Source organism: Hippocampus zosterae, chromosome 2 (assembly GCF_025434085.1).
Source record: "Hippocampus zosterae strain Florida chromosome 2, ASM2543408v3, whole genome shotgun sequence".
Taxonomy (NCBI): domain Eukaryota; kingdom Metazoa; phylum Chordata; class Actinopteri; order Syngnathiformes; family Syngnathidae; genus Hippocampus; species Hippocampus zosterae.
Window position 1 is genome coordinate 6,319,533 of NC_067452.1, and position 21,782 is coordinate 6,341,314.

At 48.9% G+C, this 21,782-nt stretch overlaps 1 protein-coding gene across 4 annotated transcripts in view; it reads right to left on the bottom strand.

Moving 5' to 3' along the window:
• Positions 1-21,782, bottom strand: part of LOC127595795 (probable ribonuclease ZC3H12C) — a 38,936-nt gene that overhangs the window by 7,806 nt on the left and 9,348 nt on the right. The window contains exon 3 of one of the 4 annotated variants that reach the window (XM_052057602.1): positions 6,969-7,524. The exons of 2 other annotated variants lie outside the window; for them this stretch is intronic. The gene's annotated coding sequence lies outside the window, so the exon portion shown is untranslated. Of the gene's footprint in view, positions 1-6,964; positions 7,525-21,782 lie in introns of all 4 variants that reach the window. One more of the 4 variants, XM_052057603.1, reaches the window with a different exon arrangement.

Here is a 21,782-nt window from a genome sequence, read left to right on the forward strand (position 1 = left end):
CCCGCTGACTTTCGACATCCCTCCCGGTGAACCACACTGTGGAGAAGAAGTCAGCTTTTACTGTCGTTCTTGGTTGTCATGCTAACGGACAGAAACTGCCACCTATGGTGATTTTCAAGCGAAAGACGCTGCCGAAAGAAAAGTTTCCAGCCGGCGTCATCGTGAAAGCAAACCAAAAGGGCTGGATGGAGTGGCTAAGGGCTAAGTGAGGTGTATGTTAAGGGACCGGATGGCTTTTTCCATGCCTCGCCGTCACTCTTGATTTGCGACTCCATGCGTGCCCATCTCACACCAGCGGTGAAAAACAAAGTCAAGCAAATGAACTCCGAGTTTGCAGTCATTCCCGGAGGCTTGACTAAAGAACTCCAACCGCTGGACATCGGCATCAACTGGGTTTTCAAAGTGAAGTTGCGAGCGGCATGGGAAAAATGGATGATCAATGACGAACACAACTTCACGAAGAGTGGGAGGCAGCGCCGGGCTAGTTACGCCACAATTTGCAAATGGATTGTGGCTGCTTGGACAAACGTATCTGCTAGTACAGTTGTTCGAGCTTTTGGCAAAGCCGGCATCATTTCTGTGGAGCCACATGACGACGAGAGTGACTCTGACAACGAGAGGGAACCCGGCGGTTTGGATGGATTACCGATACTCAATCAGCCTGCCACGCATGTTTTTGGAATGTGGGAGTATATATATAAATCCTCATCTCACCCCCCCCCCCCCCCCCCCCCCTCCGGTTGCGTCAGTCCCTCATTCAGCTCGGGTCCTCTACCAGAGGCCAGGAAGCAGTATCCTTGCTGTTCCCAGCACTGCACATTTCTGGACTGAGATGTCCGATGTTGTTCCCGGGATCTGTTGCAACCACTCATCTAGTTTGGGGGTCACTGCCCCGAGTGCTCCGACCACCACAGGCACGACTGTCACCTTTACCTCTCCAGCTTCTCTCTGAGCCCTTGGTATTTCTCGAGTTTCTCATGTTCCTTCTTTCTGATGTTTTCATCACTTGGGACCGCTACATCCACTACAACGGTTTTCCTTTGCCCTTTATCTATGATCACGATATCTGGTTGGTTCACCATTACCATCTTGTCAGTCTGGATCTGGAGGTCCCACAGGATCTTCGCTCTGTCATTCTCCACCACCTTCGGAGGTGTTTCCCATTTAGACCTTGGGGTTTCCAGTCCATACTGCGCACAGATATTTTGGTAGACTATGCCAGCCACCTGGTTATGGCGTTCCATGTAGGCTTTCCCTGCCAGCATCTTACACCCTGCAGTTATGTGTTGGATCGTCTCAGGTGCCTCTTTGCACAACCTACACCTTGGGTCTTGTCTGGTGTGGTATATCTGGGCCTCATGGCTCTGGTGCTCAGGGCCTGCTCCTGAACAGCCAGGATGAGTGCCTCTGTGCTGTCCTTCAGGCCAGCCCTCTCTAGCCACTGATAGGACCTCTTCAGATCGGCCACTTCAGTTATGGTCCGGTGGTACATCCCGTGTAGGGGCTTGTCCTCCCATGATGGTCCCTCTTCCAGCGCCTCATTTACTGTTCCCCATTGTCTGAGACATTCTCGGCGCACGTCATCCGTTGGAGCCTTCTCCTTGATGTATTCATGGAGCTTGGATGTTTAATCCTGGACAGTGGCTCTCACACGCACTACTCCCCGGCCTCCTTCCTTTCGGCTTGCGTACAGTCTCAGGGTGCTGGATTTGGGATGGAACCCTCCATGGATGGTTAGGAGCTTTCGGGTCCTAACGTCCGTGGTCTGAATCTCTTCCTTTGGCCACCTTATTATTCCTGCAGGGTATCTGATCACTGGCAGGGCATAACTGTTTATTGCCCGGGTCTTATTCTTGCCATTGAGCTGGCTTCTTAGGACTTGCCTCACTCGCTGGAGGTATTTGGCCATGGCCGCTTTCCTTGTTGCCAGGTCGAGGTTGCCATTGGCTTGTGTTATACCGAGTTACTTGTAACTGTCCTCAATGTCTGCTATTGTTGCTTGAGAGCCCTTCAGTGCGGACTACCTTACCTCTCTTAGTCACCATCCGACTACATTTCTCAAGCCCGAATGACATCCCGATGTCGCTGCTGTAGATCCTGGTCGTGTGGATCAGGGAGTCTATGTCCCTTTCGCTCTTAGCATACAGCTTTATGTCATCCATGTAGAGGAGGTGACTTATTGTAGCTCAATTTCTGAGGCGGTATCCATAGCCTGTCTTGGTGATTACTTGGCTTAGGGGGTTCAGTCCTATGCAGAACAGCAGTGGGGAGAGTGCATCACCTTGGTATATGCCACATTTGATGGACACTTGGGTAAGTGGCTTGCCATTGGCTTCAAGTGTGGTTTATATATATATATATATATATATATATATATATATAACCCCAATAACCCTCCAGGACTTCGTTTATCTTCATCTTCTTCTTCTGCAAAAAGAAGAAATGCAATACTGTGGCCACCAAACCAAACCCCATTAGTGCCTCAGCTGTGCCTAGAAATTCTATCCATAAAGGTTATGAACAGAATTGGTGACAAAGAGCATCTTTGGCAGAATTCATCCAACACAGTCAACCAAGCCGACTTATTGCCAGCAAGACGAACCAATCTCTGACATCTGTGGTATAGGGACCGAATAGCCCATATGAGGGGGTTTGGTAACCCATACTGCTAAAGCAACCCTCCTGAGGGTAGAGAGCTACTAACACCGCTCCTCCTGAAATGTGATTAGATTTCCCAGACCTAATCAGGGAGGGTGAGAAGCATGATACCTTTCTAGGTTCAACACACTCTCCAGTCCCCGTTCTTTAAAAGAGGGACCACGACCCTGGTCTACGAAGCCAGCGACACTGTCCCTGATGTCCATGTGATGTTGTTGAAGCGTGTCAAACAGGACAGCCCCACAACATCCAGAACCTTAAGAAACTCCTGGTGGTTCTCATCCACCCCCCGGTGGGCTATCCCACTGAAGAGCTTTTTAACCACATTGGTGACTTCAACCCCAGAGATAGGAGAGCCCAAGTCAGAGTCTCCAGACTCTGCTTTGTCTCAGTAAGCGCAGGTCAGTGGAATTGACAAGGTCTTCAAAATATTTTCCCCACCGATTCACAACGTCCCGAGTCACAGTCAGCAGCGTCCCATCTTAACTATACACAGTGTTAATGGGGCACTGCTTATGTCTGCTGAGATGGCAGATGTTAGACCAGAATTTCCTCAAAGCCGTCAGGAAATTGCTGTCACCGAAGTCCTCCCCCGAATTTTTGCCTCGGTGACGGTCGATGCTACGGTCCGCTTGGCCAGTCAGCATCTATCGGCTGCCTCCAAGTCCCAAAGGCCAAAAAGGTCCAATAGGACTCCTTGTTAAGCTTGACAGCAACTCAACCAATCTCACTGACCCGTATTCGGTCAAGGGAAAACTAAGTCCTTTTGTGTTATTAATCAGAAAAGATCGTATGCATTGTGCTTTGTCTGGTCCTTCATCGAGGACCTGTTTGCCATGGGCATAAAGCCCCAGACAACTTAGCTCCTAGGATAATTGGAACACACAAACCCCTCCACCACAGTCAGGAGGGCATCGTATGAACGATTAAAAAAGGAAAGAAAGAAAGAACGAAAGAGAAAAAGAAGCATTCAGGCAGAAGGAAAGAACTCACCTCCCCGCTCGCAAATTCAACTTTGGGCTTTTAATGTCCTGATACTTATTTTGACTGGTATGGTTTGCATGTGAGTGTGCGGTGGGCCCACTGGTCGAAAACTCGATGGAAAAAACGGGAAGCTATGGGCGACGAAAGATGACAATCATTCATGCCCATGGAAATCAGGGTACAATGGAGACAAGTAAGAGACTTTATATAATTAATCAATTAATTCATTCATTCAAAAAGCACGTCCCAGAAAAGGTCATTTGGATAAAGCAGAGGAACAAGCTGGGAGGAGATTAGGGGAAGGGCAACAGGGTGCATTTAATAAAAAAGGGAGCTATGTGGCAACATGACTAAGCCACTGTTGCTAAGATGTAGCTGTTGAACCCCTACCCCCACTCCCATACACACAAAGCCCGCTCAAACCGCCCCAGACAGGAGCGTGTGTTCAGGCGATGTCTGGGGGAAGAAAGGGGGGGGCGGGCTCTCAGAGTATGTCTTATGGCTTTGTCCACACGACTCGGCTAGACGACAACATTGTTGTCGTTTGTGACGGTCCGCTGTCAGACTCCCAGAGAAACACTTTTGTCACCGACCAGACCGTGCCCAATCATTGTGTTCTCCTGTCAAGATTCAGTCCACCGGCGCAGGTCGGTCGGGGAGATGAGACAAACAGCTGTCAAATTCTTGTCGATGGAGGCATAATGTGCATGTGCGTTGATTTTATGTTGAGAAAAGTGGAGGGGAGGGGGTGAGGGCGGGGATATAGATCCTTTCATTCTTGGATAGTGGGGACATGGCAGTGGACTGTTTATTCTCCAAAAAGAACTTCAAGTAACACATTTGTTTAATTACACCACATATGCCAAATAGCTACTAGCTTTTAGCAAACGTAGCATGAGTTGAAATGCTCCATATAGTATCCAATATTTCCCCTTTTGTTCAAGTCACTTTTTAAATACTGTACAGTACACCACACTGTGATTGTGTGCACCACATCCTAGTCTCTCATCATAAGTCGGAGGGCGCTGTCTTCCAATTGGTCAATGCCGAAGAACCAATCAAAAGACGACATAGGACATGTCACACTATGCCGTAAGACGGACAAAAATATTGACATGCAAGACTTTCGCCATTATGACAATGAGGCATCGTTGAGTATGTCATATGACGTGGGCTACGATCCATCAAGACAACGCAAAATCGGCTACAAGCCACTACATTTGTCTGCCACACATCGGTCAACCACCTTCACACCTCAAGGCAACGACAGTTCACTAATTGAAGCAGCACAAGCTCATAAGAGCCAAAAAAGAGCGATGCTCAGTTTTAAATTTCACTCCGAGAGATATTACTGTGGATGGATTTGCATAGAATCACCATCAATATTACTTGGAACACTTTTGATTGTGCTACCTAAAGACGATCTCCAAATATTGGAAACTTGTCTTAAGATGATCCTTATCTTTATTCAAAACCCTCTGAGCATGATTATCTTTTATTTTTTTAAAGGAAACATTTGCACTGTAAACTCTCTGTGCATGTGTGCCTCATGAAAGCAATACAGTATTCCACTGACCTGATTGGCATCCAACACATCCTGTTATTTAAATGATTAAGTTGCAACACTACAAATAAGGTTACATGTAAAAAACAAAACTATAGAATGTTTTTTTTCATGCATTCAACATTGACCCACAAACAGTTTTGGTGTAGCAAAAAAAAAAAGAGAAAAAAGTTCGATTAGAAGGTTAAAAATGATAAAAATGATTTAGTAGATATAAACACATAACGGGGTAGGACTAGATAAGTTTTTTTACTTCATCCTACTCCCTTGAACATAATAACGGTGTTGAATGAAGACTGATTTCTTTCTTTTACTTTTTTATCTACCTTATTTTCTGTCAAATTATTACTGTATATGTTTTATGTTCAATAAACAAACAAACCAACCAAACCAACCAACCAAGCATGGTACAACTATAATAATTAAATAAATGTAATACACTTTATATAAATCTTAGATTTAAGTCCTAAATCAACGGAGCTACTCTAGTTCCACTCCAACAACCACTGACAACATCAACTCGTCTCAACAGAACAACACTGACGAGCATTGTGCCATGAGGAGCAGTTGCATCTTTCAAAGTTGAGCCGCTCCCCCTCCCATCTGGTGCAATTCATACAGTATGCAACATACCGCTTGGCGCTTAGGAGCCCTGAGGTTGGCGGTTGAAATTGTGCGGGTTGGGGAGGGGGCCGGGGGGCTCTGGGGTGTCGTTGGGAAAGACTGGGGGATGTCTGGCACTGACCACCACGGTGAGATAACCCAACTACGGCGCTACTGGGCTTTCCCCAGTGACACTAACGCTCCACAGCCAAACGAATGAGCGCGCACACATCCACACACACACTTCCAAGTGAAGCTAACTTCGGGCAAGTCCACTGCCAAAAGTGAACACACACAAAGCCTTCTTTCAAACAGACAATATTTACACTGCATGGTTTAAGTGAACATTTTTTTCTGGTCCTTTGGAATATGTGTGACAGCAAGATAGCGGGGGGAAAAAAACAAACAAACATGGAATCGTATCAGAACTCTTACGAATGTGGAGAAAAATCTGACAGAACAGATATCTGCCAATGGGAGTGCAGCATAAACGCACAGACCGGAAATACCCCAACCATTCTAGCTTGATGTCATCACAATGCACAGAGTGCATGTACATTAGACATACACACCTGGCTCTGCCAAAACAACACAAAATAAAATAGAAAGCATAGCTTTATATACAGCCTATATAGCTTCAGCATTAGTGGGATGTGAGTGAAAAAGTGCACTCTATGGTTACTTTCATTTGAATCAATGATGGGAAGAGTAAGATGAGGCCATCCAAAAGCTTTGTAATGTTTAATATTTGTTTTATTGCTATTGGAGTTATTTACAATTTGGCCGCGTTTACTGTGAATGTAAAGACACTCATCTGATACGCATCACATGAAATGTACATGAGAGCATAGTAAAAAATATATATATATTTTTAAATCTGACATAGGCATGAAATTGGAATTGGGTCGTTGGACCTGCAGTGTACATCCAGCGTTTTGTCAACATGTAAACTTGCCACTCTGCTCACCTCAAGTGTCAAGTTTGTTTTATTCATTCCGAGCTGCATTACTTCACGTCTCAAAGTGGGAAGACCATCACATCAGCTCCACTATCATTTTCTAAAACACACAGCCTCACAAAGGAAGGCAGCATGTCTGTGCATGAACATTACATTGAAGGCCTGCATGTATCATCTCATGACTCGCACATACTCACTTACAGGATCATCAGTGCATCAGCGTAGAAATATGGGAACAAAAAAAAAATCTCCAACCCAGTTTCCACATGTTTAGATTCTTAGATAGAAGTCTGCAGGTGAAAGTGTAGAAGACTCCGAATGGGACGGTTGCAGATCGGTGTTTTCCCTACAGAGGCACGTTGGACAGTGAGAAGCAGAACAGATGGAGGAACAATGTCAGCCATTCCCCTGTTGCAAGCACCAGCATGTCCACCAATCACAGGGAGGCTGTGTCACAATGAGGCACGCAGATAACGGCGGGAGGAGTCGGAGACTTGCGACGTTCTCCAAGGCACGCGTAGTCAATGCATGCACAAACACCCCCCCGCACCCCTCACACACACACACAAACATCTGAATGATCGTCCCCTGTGTGGCCGATGAATCAACGAAGGGCGGGCGGCCGCACAATAGAAGTGCACAATGGAACGGCGGCGAGGGCAGCTGCAGGGTGAGGGATGGAGCTTTTACGGCCCAGGGCAGCAGTGGTGAACACCTGGCTACAGAGCGCCACTGTCTCTGTCCTCTTTGTTTCAGCCTAGAAGAAGGGTGGGGGTAAGTTGGGGGGGTCAAGCAGAAACAGAGGAGATGTGGCCTTTAAGAGTATGCAAGAATAGAGAGGAGTGCTGCTCAGCTCAAAGGGAGGAAGGCGAGTGTGTGTGCGTGTGTGTGTTGGGGGTTGGGGGGGGGGGCGCTAACAAAGTTTTATGTGAGGTCCTCATTGTGGCGGCACACTTCAGGCCGCTGACTCGGAAAGAGACATCTTTGCCTTTTTTGTTTGGTGAAGAACAGGATTTAAAGGGACATCTTAATGGAGAAATGACTTTTTAACTGCTTGTATACAAGTAGTTGGGTCTTAGCGCTGCCTGTCCAACCATCAAGTGACCATTCAGAAGTTTACGAAATTGTGATGCCACCATTGCTAATTGACATCAATGCTCTAGGGCAGGGGTGGGCAAACATTTTGGCTTGGGGCCACATTGATTTCTAAAATTTGACAGTTGGGCCTGGTCAGCACAAGATACGGTACATATAAAAACTGCCTATGTTGACAGTCCATACCAAACATTAACAGAACAAAAAAATTTAAGTATTAAGATACTTTGTTAATGAGAACAGTGAAACAACTATGGTACCTGTCCTGTATGAACGTCCAAGTATGATAACAACATACTGTACATGTGTGACCACACAAGCAACAAAGTGCAACAACATATTGCCCAAAAACTGTTTATATCACAAAAACTGCAGCATACAGTACAGGTATATAAAAATATACAAAATATAACAAAGTTAGGGCTATTTGAAAAACACGCCTGAAAAAAACAACCAATGATTAGCTCGGATCAAGATTCTTTATAGCCAAAAGGGTAGTAATGGAGCATTCTTGGAAGAACAACTCATCCTACCAAATCTGGAGACGTAAGTTTGCATATAATAATAATAATAATAATAATACATTTTATTTGTGGGCGCCTTTCTAGAAACTCAAGGACACCTTACAACAAGCAGTTAAAATCACGAGTACAATGTTAAAAAACTACATCAAATAAGATAAGAAAAAATACAACAAAATAAATAAATAAAACAATGGCTTTATGGTCTGAGTGAATAGGCTTGTCGAAACAGATGTGTTTTGAGGCGGGATTTGAAATGTGTTAATGAGGCTGTATTACGAAGGTCAGCGGGGAGTGAGTTCCATAGCTGGGGAGCAGAGCGACTGAAGGCTCTATTTCCCATGGTGACGAGGCGAGCAGGGGGGACAGAGAGGAGGACAGAGGAGGAGGGACGAAGAGAGCGGACAGGCGTAGGAATATGGATGAGGTCAGATAGGTATGGAGGGGCTAGGTCATGAATGGATTTGAATGTGAGTAGCAGGATTTTATATTGAATGCGGTGTAAAATGGGAAGCCAGTGGAGATGTTGGAGGACAGGTGTAATATGGTTTATGTATGGCGTGAGTGTGATAATGCGGGCGGCTGAATTTTGGACCAGCTGAAGCTTATGGAGGGTTTTTTGAGGGAGACCAAACAGAAGGGAATTACAGTAATCGAGTCGCGAGGTGACGAGGGTGTGTACAAGTATAGCAGTGGACTGAGGAGTGAGAGAAGAGCGGAGCCGGTGGATGTTTCGAAGATGATAATATGCAGAACGAGTGATGTGGTTGATATGTGAGGTGAAGGAGAGGGTGCTATCAAGGATGACACCCAGACTCTTGACCTGAGGGGAGGGGGAGATGGAAGAGCTTTCGAAGGTAATGGAGAAATTGTTTATTTTGTTTAGATTGGATTTAGTGCCAATAAGGAGGAATTCAGTTTTATTGCTATTCAGTTTGAGGAAATTTGAGGTGAACCAAGATTTTAATTCCTGCAGGCAGTTGGTTAGGGAGGATGGTGGAAGTACGGTATTAGGTTTGGTAGAGATGTAGAGATGGGTGTCATCCGCGTAGCAATGAAAATGAATGTGATGTTTCCTGAAGATATTACCCACGGGAAGAAGATAGATTAGAAATAGCAATGGGCCAAGGACAGAACCCTGAGGAACACCTGAAGTGAGGGGAAAGGGGTGAGATCTAAAACGTTTGAGCTGCATAAACTGGGTGCGGTCAGAAAGATAGGAGCGGAACCAGGAGAGGGGGATGCTGGTGATGCCAATGGAGGAGAGTCTGTCGAGGAGGATGGAGTGAGAGATGGTGTCAAAGGCTGCACTGAGGTCAAGCAGGAGGAAGATGGCGAGTGAACCGGAGTCAGCAGAGAGAAGAAGGTCATTGCATATTTTGAGGAGGGCAGTTTCAGTACTATGGAGGGGACGGAAGCCAGATTGAAATTGTTCGTATAGCTTATTGGAGGAAAGATGGGTGTGAAGTTGAGCAGCTACTGTTTTCTCTAGAAGTTTGGAGATGAACGGAAGGTTTGATATGGGACGAAAGTTGTTCAAGTCGCAGGGATCAGAGCCAGGTTTCTTCAGTATGGGAGTGACAGCAGCAGTTTTGAGATGAGATGGTACAATGCCAGTAGAGAGGGAAGTTTGAATAATGTTAGTGATGAGAGGGGAGAGGGCCGGGATAGAAGCTTTGACTAAAACAGTAGGGAGAGGGTCAAGCTGACAAGTAGAGGATTTGGACTTCTGGATTAAGATGGAGATTTGGTGGACAGATGGGGATGTGAATGCAGAGAATAGGTGGGTAGGAACCGGGGAGAATGGAGAAGGAGGGTTAGGAGCAGCTGAAGGGGTGAGTTGCTGGTGGATAAGTTGGATTTTGGATGTAAAAAATGAGGCCAGAGTATTACAAAAATCAGTGGAATAGAGATGTGAGGGAAGAGTGTCAGCAGGTTTAGTGAGTTTAGAAATGAGTGAAAAGAGTGATCTGGGGTTGCCTTCATTGGAACTGATTAATCCAGAGTAGAAGATTGATTTGGCTTTGGATATATACACAGACAGACATATACATATATAATATATATACTAGAGCTGTCAAACGATTAAAATATTTAATCTAATTAAAAATGCAACTGTCATAATTAACTCAAATGGACTAAAAAATTAATCATGATTACTCACACATTTTTTATTGTTTCTGAATTTCCTTTTACATTTTTTGTCCTATTTTTCCCCCATTTTAATGCTCTCATCAACATGGAATCATGAATCAGTTTTCTATGTGCCAAATGCAAATATTTACTGAAATAACAATTTCGATTTTCAATTTTACATTTTTCACTTGGAGCAGTTATTCACACTTAATCTCACACACAATATTACTATCCATCAACAACAGTGAAAACAATATTTTGTCACGCAACAGCTGCTTTAACAGCTTTTTATATAAAATCAAAACAGAGCAATATAACACTATAAAGTGCACATCTAAGGTAAACTAGTACTCAGCCTATAGTAGATTTAAACCATGGTTGCATACTTCGTTTTTCTCAAGTTTACTTTGAACACAGCAATCTGTTTCTCTATGTTTGTTGAAGAATAACGAGACACCGGACACCAGTGTTCATTATGTGCCGCTGTAATCGAAACTGCCCGATGTACAAAAAAGCGCACGCACTTCCCCCGTGTTGCTGGGGCAAACCATTCTGAAAGGTGGGGGGGGGGGGGGTCACTCCCCCTAACACAGTCAGGCTATGTTGATTGTGTTGGTCCTTCTTGTGCGGAAGTCTCTCTACTGATTTTGTGTAGACCTCATTTTGAATGACTACACTTGGTTCGATGACAACACTGGAGACGTTTTATTTTCGCTAGGTCGCTACCACTGTCAGACAAACACAGAGAAGCTCCACCCGCTCTATTTACATGGACGCAGAACACTGTAACCTTCCACACAAAATAGTTCCAAACAAGTAACAATCGTGTCAGTGGCATACATCGTATACCTGTATGATACAGAGAGAAAGAAGAACAGATAACTTTGGTCTTGTCAGTGGAGCAATCGGGCAACTTTTCAAAAGTAAACTTTCCATTCATAAACTCTTTAAGTATCCGTTTTCGGTGCCTCGTGCTGCCGTGGCTGGCAAAACAGACATGGGCGTGGACTTCTGCAGTGCGCTTGTTGTTTTGTTCTGGTGTATTTATAGAGCAACATAACATCCGGTTGTGACGTGTCCCGCGTTAATCTCGCGAGAAACATTTTAATCCAGTTAAAATTCATTTAAATTAAAGCCAATAAAAACGCGCTAAACGGACAGCTCTGATATATACATATTTTATATGTTTTTTCATTTCATTTCATTTTTTTTTTTTTCCAAGATGGCGCCCGAGTAGGCAGCCTTCGGCAAGTGCTCTTCAAGAGCCTTGCTTTTTTGTTCGTTTTTGGTGTTTTTGTCTTTTGTTTTGTCACATGTTTGTTGTTTCATTGTGCAGACCTGATATGGACTGTTTTCAGCGTTTTTTTGGCCACAACATTCGTCAAAGGAGAAGCATCTGTGCTAGGTGGCTGCGCCTTCTCGGCAGCACGCCTGTACCAGCACAGATTTTGGTTGGGAGGAATGTCGGCGCCATTGACTGTCGGTGCTGGACAGACCTGGGGCGCTTGTGTTTTTTGCGCCTGTAATGGGCAGCATTTTTCACAACCCCGTTTTGTTCAGTGGCTATGTTGACGCTGTTATAATACATCACATTTGTAAGCGCCTTTCACAACACTCAAGGACACTGTACAGCCAAGACCAATAGTAAAACACAGATAAAATAATAAATAAAGAAAGAAAGATTTAAGGCGGGTAGGCAAGTCTGAATAGGTGGGTTTTGAGCTGGGTTTTGAATAAGGAAAGAGAGTCAATATTACGAATGTTGGGAGGAAGTGAGTTCCAGAGTTTGGGGGCAGAGCGACTGAAGGCTCTGCACCCCATTGTACTGAGACGGGCAGAGGGTAGAAAAAGGTGGAGGGAGGATGAGGACCTGAGTGAGCGAGAGGGAATGGAGATTTGAAGAAGATCTGACAGATAGGGGGGCGCAAGGTTATGGATGGCTTTGAATGTATAGAGAAGTATTTTGAAGTTGATTCTAAGTTTGACAGGAAGCCAGTGGAGCTGTCGGAGGATGGGGGTGATATGATGGAAGGAGGGGGTTCTCGTGATGATCCGGGCTGCTGAATTCTGAACAAGTTGAAGTTTATGGAGGAATTTTTGATGGACACCGAAGAGGAGTGAGTTGCAGTAGTCAATACGGGAAGTGACGAGACTGTGAACAAGAATAGCGGTGGTGTGCGGAGTGAGTGAGGGACGGAGGCGGTTTATATTGCGAAGGTGGAAATGAGCGGACCGGGTAATGTTATTGATGTGGGAGTGAAAGGATAGTGAACTGTCAAGGATGACAACCAGACTCTTCACCTGGGGGGAAGGAGATATAGTGGCATTATCAATTGTGAGGGAGAAACTGTCGGCTTTGTTTAGAGTGGATTTGGTACCGACGAGTAGGAGTTCAGTTTTATTGCTGTTTAGCTTGAGGAAATTGTGGGTGAACCAAGATTTGATTTCTGAGAGACAGTGAGAGAGGGACGAGGGTGGGAGAGAAGCGTCGGGTTTGCTGGAGAGATAGAGCTGGGTGTCATCCGCAAAGCAGTGAAAGTGTAAGCCAAATTTGCGGAAAATGTTTCCGAGTGGAAGGAGGTAGACAATGAAGAGGAGCGAACCGAGGACAGAACCCTGGGGAACACCAGAAGAAACGGGGAGGGATTGTGAAGTAAAAGAATCAACTTGAATGAACTGAGAGCGGCCAGTGAGATATGAGTGGAACCAATGTAGAGGGGTGTTGGTGATGCCTATGGTAGAGAGTCGATTGAGGAGGATGGGGTGAGAGATTGTGTCGAAGGCTGCACTCAGGTCAAGGAGGATGAGGATGGAAATAAGGCCAGAGTCTGCTGCCATGAGAAGATCGTTTGTGATTTTTATGAGGGCTGTTTCAGTACTGTGACGGGGACGGAAGCCGGGCTGGAATTGTTCATAAAGACTATTGTCGGTGAGGTGGGAGTGGATCTGAGAGGCGACAGTTTTCTCCAGAATTTTCGAGATGAAGGGAAGATGGGAAATGGGGCGTAGGTTATTGAAGTCATTGGGATCTGAACCAGTTTTTTTCAGGATTGGGGTGACAGCTGCAGTTTTGAAGAGCACAGGAACAATTCCAGTCGACAGAGAGGAATGGATAATGGCTGAGATGAAGGGAAGCAGAGAGGGTAGGCAGGATTTGACCAGAACTGTGGGGAGGGGATCAAGCTGACAGGAGGAAGTCTTGGATTTAATGATGAGGTCTGAAATTAATGAGAGATGGGGGAGTTCAAAAGAAGAGAACAGTTTGCAAGGGGTGAGAGGGTCAGATGAGGGGAAAGGTACAGAGGAGCCCAGATGCTGGTGGATTCTGTTGATTTTTTCATTGAAAAAGAGGAGAAGTGCATTGCAGGTGTCACGAGAGTAAAAGTGAGGTGGTAGGGAGTCAGGAGGTTGAGTGATTCTGTTCCAAAGGGAAAAGAGAGTCTTAGTATTTCCAGCATTGGAGCAGATGAGTCCGGAGTAGTAATGTGATTTTGCTTGAGAGATGGAATCCTTGTAGAGGGATAGCTGAGCTGCATAGATGTCCTTGTGAGCAGTGAGGCCGGTTTTCCTATAAAGTCTCTCAAGCTGCCGGGTTTGGGATTTCAAGGAATGTAGATGAGGGGTGAACCAAGGGGCAGACCGAGTAAAAAGGACAGAGCGGGACTTGACAGGGGCGAGCGTATTGAGGATGCTGGTGAGACCAGAGTTATATTGGAAAACCAAATCATCAGGAGTGGAGTCAATGTCCGGAGTCAGGGTGGTCAGCCATGCAGTGAGAGAGTCAATGTTAATGTCTTTAATATTACGGTAAACAATGGTCCGGGGTGATTTGGCAGTTGAGAGCTGGAGTGTAATGTTGAATAAGATAAGGAAGTGGTCCGTTATTGGAAGTTCATCAGCAGTACAGTTGGAGGGGGAAATACCAGAGCAGCAGATCAGATCCAGGGTGTGACCTTTGATGTGTGTGGGAAAATCTACAAATTGATCAAAACCAAGACTGTTAATTGAAGAAGTGAAGTCAATGGTGAGAGGAAGAGCAGTGTTGTCCATATGTATATTAAAATCTCCCAGGATTATTACATTTGGTGACAGAGAGGAGAGATGGGTGACGACAGTAGACACTTCATTTAAAAAGTCGCGGTTGGGTTTGGGGGAGCGGTACAATGTGGCAATAATCGTGGGGATGGGTCCGGATATTTGACAGGCAAGGCATTCAAAGGAGGAAAGTGGCGGGAGAGAAACCGAAAGTACTTTCCACTTCTCGCGGTATACTATCGCGAGACCTCCTCCGCGACCAGAATCGCGGGGCTTGGAAATGTAAACAAATCCCGTGGGAGTGGAATCGTTCAACTGTGAGAAGTCCCCGGGAGTTTGCCAGGTTTCATTCAAGCAGAGAATGTCAAACTTACGGTCCGTGAGGATATCTTGAATGAGATTACCCTTCCCAGTAAGCGAACGGATGTTAAGTAGCCCGAAGTTGACGGCGGCAGTCTCGCTGCTGCGGGGGCCGTTAGCCGACCTAGCCAAGCCGGCTAACGCACGATGGTCGATGGATCGGCCGCCGTTTCTGGATGGCCGACGGGAGGAAGACCAGAAGGAGACGATGGTGTTGGATCGGTTGAGGCAGAAGCCCCGACGAGACCCACGATGAATATATTTCCGGGAAGGAAAGCGAACGATGTCCGGGAGCCGGTGTAGAGCAGGAGGAGGGCCCAGCCATTGGAAGCGGAGCCGAAGGAGCTCGGCCAACGAGTACTGGAGCAGACCCTTGACAGGTCGATGGAGGAGCGACAGGTTGACAGGTAGGACGCTGAGACGCCGGGACGAAACAGTCGAAGATAGTTGAGAGTGCGAGGCAGGCGTGAATGGGGGCTGGGTGGAATGACTGTGAGATGATGATCGTGATTCCATGCGAAACAGTAAAACAATCGAGCGTAAAAACACCATAAAACACAAAAGTTTGTGGGAGAGCAGCGGCAGCCAAAACGCGCCAGCGTTCACTCTACCCGGAAGTCCCAGAATGCAACAGCATCCTGACTCTGTCTGGATGCTGTTGGACAGTCGGCGTTGGTGCGGCTGAATGGATGGCTGCTGAAGTTGAGGATGAGGAGAGAGGAGCGTTGGCGCAGAGCGCTGATGCGCATTTGGAACCGTGAGTCGCCGCTTAGAATTGAAATGGATTTCCATGGGACAGGAGAAGAGAACCAATCTCTTTTCGTCAATGGATGCTACAGCTTCTTGTTGACTTTGAAACTTAGCTTGTAGCTGACGTGTGCACATTTTGAGCATGACGTCTCTGATCCACTGGTTAAAGGAAACTTTGATTCTCGCCTCTTTCATCTCAAACTGCTTCAAACAACAAAGCGTGTGATGGAAAAGTGGTTATGCCTGCGTGACTGTGTGTTATGTTATGTGTTGTGTTTATTCTTTTACTTGATGTTAACTGTTTTGTTAAGCGCTTTGTTACAGCTGCCGCTGTTGTGAAAGCGCTATATAAATCAGCATGTATTGTATTGTATTGTATACATACCACTCTGGAGTTGCTCACGGTGAAAGGCGCAGAGCAGGTGTGGGCATACTCATTGCCCCACGGCTCAGTGCCTGTACATTGGGGTTCACACCGGTAGACGAGAGGGTTGCCTCCCTCCGCCTTTGGGTGGGTGGACGGGTCCTGACTGTTGTTTGTGCATATGCACCAAACAGCAGCTCAGCATACCCACCCTTTTTGGAGTCCTTGGAGGGTGTGCTGGAGAGTACTCCTGCTGGGGACTCCCTTGTTCTGCTGGGGGACTTCAATGCTCACGTGGGCAATGACAGTGAGACCTGGAGGGGCGTGATTGGGAAGACGGCCCCCCCGATCAGAACCCGAGTGGTGTTTTGTTATTGGACTTCTGTGCTCGTCACGGTTTGTCCATAACGAACACCTTGTTCAAACATAAGGGTGTCCATATGTGCACTTGGCACCAGGACACCCTAGGTCGCAGTTCGATGATCGACTTCGTAGTTGTATCATCGGATTTGCGGCCGCATGTTCTGGACTCTCGGGTGAAGAGAGGGGCGGAGCTGTCAACTGATCACCACCTGGTGGTGAGTAGGCTCCGATGGTGGGGGAAGATGCCGGTCCGTCCTGGCGGACCCAAACGTATAGTGAGGGTTTGTTGGGAGCGTCTGGCGGAATCCCCTGTCAGAAGGAGTTTCAACTCCCACCTCCGACAGACCTTTTCCCATGTTCCGGGGGAGGCGGGGGACATTGAGCCCGAGTGGACCATGTTCCGTGCCTCTATTGTTGAGGCGGCCAATCTGAGTTGTGGCCGTAAGGTGGTTGGTGCCTGTCGTGGCGGCAACCCCCGTACTCGCTGGTGGACACCAGCAGTAAGGGATGCCGTCAAGCTGAAGAAGGAGTCCTATCGAGCCTTTATGGCCTGTGGGACCCCAGAGGCAGCTGATGGGTATCGACAGGCCAAGCGGAACGCAGCTTCGGTGGTCGCCGAGGCAAAAACCCGAGCGTGGGAAGAGTTCGGTGAGGCCATGGAAGCCGACTTCCGGACGGCTTCGAGGAAATTCTGGTCCACCATCCGACGTCTCAGGAGCGGGAAGCAGTGCACCACTAACACTGTGTACAGTGGGGATGGGGCGCTGCTGACTTCGACTCGGGACGTTGTGAACCGGTGGGCAGAGCCTGGGGACTCAGAGGTGGGCTCTCCTATCTCTGTGGCTGAAGTCACCGATGTGGTTAAAAAGCTCCTCGGTGGCAAGGCCCCAGGGGTGGATGAGATCCGCCCGGAGTTCTTCAAGGCTCTGGATGTTGTGGGGCTGTCCTGGTTGACACGCCTCTGCAACATCGCGTGGTCAACAGGGAGAGTGCCTCTGGATTGGCAGACCAGGGTGGTGGTCCCTCTTTTTAAAAAGGGGGACCGGAGGGTGTGTTCCAACTACAGAGGGATCACACTCCTGAGCCTCCCTGGTAAGGTCTATTCAGGGGTGCTGGAGAGGAGGGTCCGTCAGGAAGTCGAGCCTCAGATTGAGGAGGAGCAGTGTGGTTTTCGTCCCGGCCGTGGAACAGTAGACCAGCTCTACACCCTTAGCAGGGTCCTCGAGGGTATGTGGGAATTCGCCCAACCAGTCTACATGTGTTTTGTGGACTTGGAGAAGGCGTTTGACCGTGTCCCTCGGGGAGTTCTGTGGGGGGTGCTTCGAAGGTATGGGGTACCGAACCCCCTGATACGGGCTGTTCGGTCACTATACCACCGATGTCAGAGTTTGGTTCGCATTGCCGGCAGTAAGTCGGAATCGTTTCCAGTGGGGGTAGGACTCCGCCAAGGCTGCCCTTTGTCGCCGGTTTTATTCATAACTTTTATGGACAGAATTTCTAGGCGCAGCCGAAGCGTTGAGGGGGTCCGTTTTGGGGGCCTCAGTATTGCATCCCTGCTTTTTGCAGATGATGTGGTGCTGTTGGCTCCTTCAAACGGGGCTCTCCAACTCTTACTGGAGCGTTTCTCAGCCGAGTGTGAAGCCGTTGGGATGAAAATCAGCACCTCCAAATCTGAAACCATGGTCGTCAGTCGGAAAAGGGTGGAGTGCCCCCTCCGGGTTGGGGAGGAGTTCAAGTATCTTGGGGTCTTGTTCACGAGTGGGGGCAGAAGGGAGCGGGAGATCGACAGGCGGATCGGTGCAGCGTCTGCTGTGATGCGGACGTTGTATCGGTCTGTCGTGGTGAAGAAGGAGCTGAGCCAAAGGGCGAAGCTCTCAATTTACCGGTCGATCTACGTCCCAACCCTCATCTATGGTCACGAGCTATGGGTCGTGACCGAAAGAACGAGATCCCGGATACAAGTGGCCGAAATGAGTTTTCTCCGCAGGGTGTCCGGGCTCTCCTTTAGAGATAAGGTGAGAAGCTCGGTCATCCGGGAGGGGCTCAGAGTCGAGCCGCTTCTCCTCCACATCGAGAGGAGCCAGATGAGGTGGCTTGGGCATCTGATTCGGATGCCTCCTGAGCGCCTCCCTGGTGAGGTGTTCCGGGCATGTCCCACCGGGAGGAGACCCCGGGGAAGACCCAGGACACGCTGGAGAGACTATGTCACCCAGCTGGCCTGGGAACGTCTCGGGATCCCCCGGGGAGAGCTGGAAGAAGTAGCTAGGGAGAGGGAAGTCTGGGCTTCCCTGCTAAAGCTGTTGCCCCCGCGACCCGGATAAGCGGTAGATGATGGATGGATGGATGTATACATTATATATATATATATATATATATATATATACCCCTCCGTGAGCCGTCACCTTACCGTGGTGGAGGGGTTTGCGTGTCCCAATGATCCTAGGAGCTAAGTTGTCTGGGGCTTTATGCCCCTGGCAGGGTCACCCATGGCAAACAGGTTCTAGGTGAGGGGCCAGACAAAGCATGGCTCATAGACCCTTATGATGACTACAATATATGGACCAAGGTTTCCCTTGCCCGGACGCGGGTCACCGGGGCCCCACTCTGGAGCCAGGCCTGGAGGTGGGGCTCGTTGGCAAGCGCCTGGTGGCCGGGCCTACACCCATGGGGCCCGGCCGGGCACAGCCCGAAGAGGCAACGTGGGTCCCCCTTCCCATGGGCTCACCACCCATGAGAGGGGCCAAAGGGGTCGGGTGCTATGTGAGCTGGGCGGCAGCCAAAGACGGGGACCCTGGCGGTCCGATCCTCGGCTGCAGAAGCTAGCTCTTGGGACATGGAATGTCACCTCTCTGGCAGGGAAGGAGCCCGAGCTGGTGTGTGAGGCAGAGAATTTCCGACTGGATATAGTCGGACTTGCCTCCACACACAGCTTGGGTTCTGGTACCAGTTCTCTCGAGAGGGGTTGGACTCTCTTCCACTCTGGAGTTGCTCACGGTGAGAGGCGCAGAGCAGGTGTGGGCATACTCATTGCCCCCCGGCTCAGTGCCTGTACATTGGGGTTCACACCGGTAGACGAGAGGGTTGCCTCCCTCCGCCTTCGGGTGGGTGGACGGGTCCTGACTGTTGTTTGTGCATATGCACCAAACAGCAGCTCAGCATACCCACCCTTTTTGGAGTCCTTGGAGGGTGTGCTGGAGAGTACTCCTGCTGGGGACTCCCTTGTTCTGCTGGGGGACTTCAATGCTCACGTGGGCAATGACAGTGAGACTTGGAGGGGCGTGATTGGGAGGAACGGCCCTCCCGATCAGAACTCGAGTGGTGTTTTGTTATTGGACTTCTGTGCTCGCCACGGATTGTCCATAACGAACACCTTGTTCAAACATAAGGGTGTCCATATGTGCACTTGGCACCAGGACACCCTAGGCCGCAGTTCGATGATCGACTTTGTAGTTGTATCATCGGATTTGCGGCCGCATGTTCTGGACACTCGGGTGAAGAGAGGGGCGGAGCTGTCAACTGATCACCACCTGGTGGTGAGTAGGCTCCGATGGTGGGGGAAGATGCCGGTCCGTCCTGGCAGACCCAAACGTATCGTGAGGGTTTGTTGGGAGCGTCTGGCGGAATCCCCTGTCAGAAGGAGTTTCAACTCCCACCTTCGACAGAGCTTTTCCCATGTTCCGGGGGAGGCGGAGGACATTGAGCCCGAGTGGACCATGTTCCGTGCCTCTATTGTTGAGGCGGCCAATCTGAGTTGTGGCCGTAAGGTGGTTGGTGCCTGTCGTGGCGGCAACCCCCGTACTCGCTGGTGGACACCAGCAGTAAGGGATGCCGTCAAGCTGAAGAAGGAGTCCTATCGAGCCTTTATGGCCTGTGGGACCCCAGAGGCAGCTGATGGGTATCGACAGGCCAAGCGGAACGCAGCTTCGGTGGTCGCCGAGGCAAAAACCCGAGCGTGGGAAGAGTTCGGTGAGGCCATGGAAGCCGACTTCCGGACGGCTTCGAGGAAATTCTGGTCCACCATCCGACGTCTCAGGAGCGGGAAGCAGTGCACCACTAACACTGTGTACAGTGGGGATGGGGCGCTGCTGACTTCGACTCGGGACGTTGTGAACCGGTGGGCAGAGCCTGGGGACTCAGAGGTGGGCTCTCCTATCTCTGTGGCTGAAGTCACCGATGTGGTTAAAAAGCTCCTCGGTGGCAAGGCCCCAGGGGTGGATGAGATCCGCCCGGAGTTCTTCAAGGCTCTGGATGTTGTGGGGCTGTCCTGGTTGACACGCCTCTGCAACATCGCGTGGTCAACAGGGAGAGTGCCTCTGGATTGGCAGACCAGGGTGGTGGTCCCTCTTTTTAAAAAGGGGGACCGGAGGGTGTGTTCCAACTACAGAGGGATCACACTCCTGAGCCTCCCTGGTAAGGTCTATTCAGGGGTGCTGGAGAGGAGGGTCCGTCAGGAAGTCGAGCCTCAGATTGAGGAGGAGCAGTGTGGTTTTCGTCCCGGCCGTGGAACAGTAGACCAGCTCTACACCCTTAGCAGGGTCCTCGAGGGTATGTGGGAATTCGCCCAACCAGTCTACATGTGTTTTGTGGACTTGGAGAAGGCGTTTGACCGTGTCCCTCGGGGAGTTCTGTGGGGGGTGCTTCGAAGGTATGGGGTACCGAACCCCCTGATACGGGCTGTTCGGTCACTATACCACCGATGTCAGAGTTTGGTTCGCATTGCCGGCAGTAAGTCGGAATCGTTTCCAGTGGGGGTAGGACTCCGCCAAGGCTGCCCTTTGTCGCCGGTTTTATTCATAACTTTTATGGACAGAATTTCTAGGCGCAGCCGAAGCGTTGAGGGGGTCCGTTTTGGGGGCCTCAGTATTGCATCCCTGCTTTTTGCAGATGATGTGGTGCTGTTGGCTCCTTCAAACGGGGCTCTCCAACTCTTACTGGAGCGTTTCTCAGCCGAGTGTGAAGCCGTTGGGATGAAAATCAGCACCTCCAAATCTGAAACCATGGTCGTCAGTCGGAAAAGGGTGGAGTGCCCCCTCCGGGTTGGGGAGGAGTTCAAGTATCTTGGGGTCTTGTTCACGAGTGGGGGCAGAAGGGAGCGGGAGATCGACAGGCGGATCGGTGCAGCGTCTGCTGTGATGCGGACGTTGTATCGGTCTGTCGTGGTGAAGAAGGAGCTGAGCCAAAGGGCGAAGCTCTCAATTTACCGGTCGATCTACGTCCCAACCCTCATCTATGGCCACGAGCTATGGGTCGTGACCGAAAGAACGAGATCCCGGATACAAGCGGCCGAAATGAGTTTTCTCCGCAGGGTGTCCGGGCTCTCCCTTAGAGATAAGGTGAGGAGCTCGGTCATCCGGGAGGGGCTCAGAGTCGAGCCGCTTCTCCTCCACATCG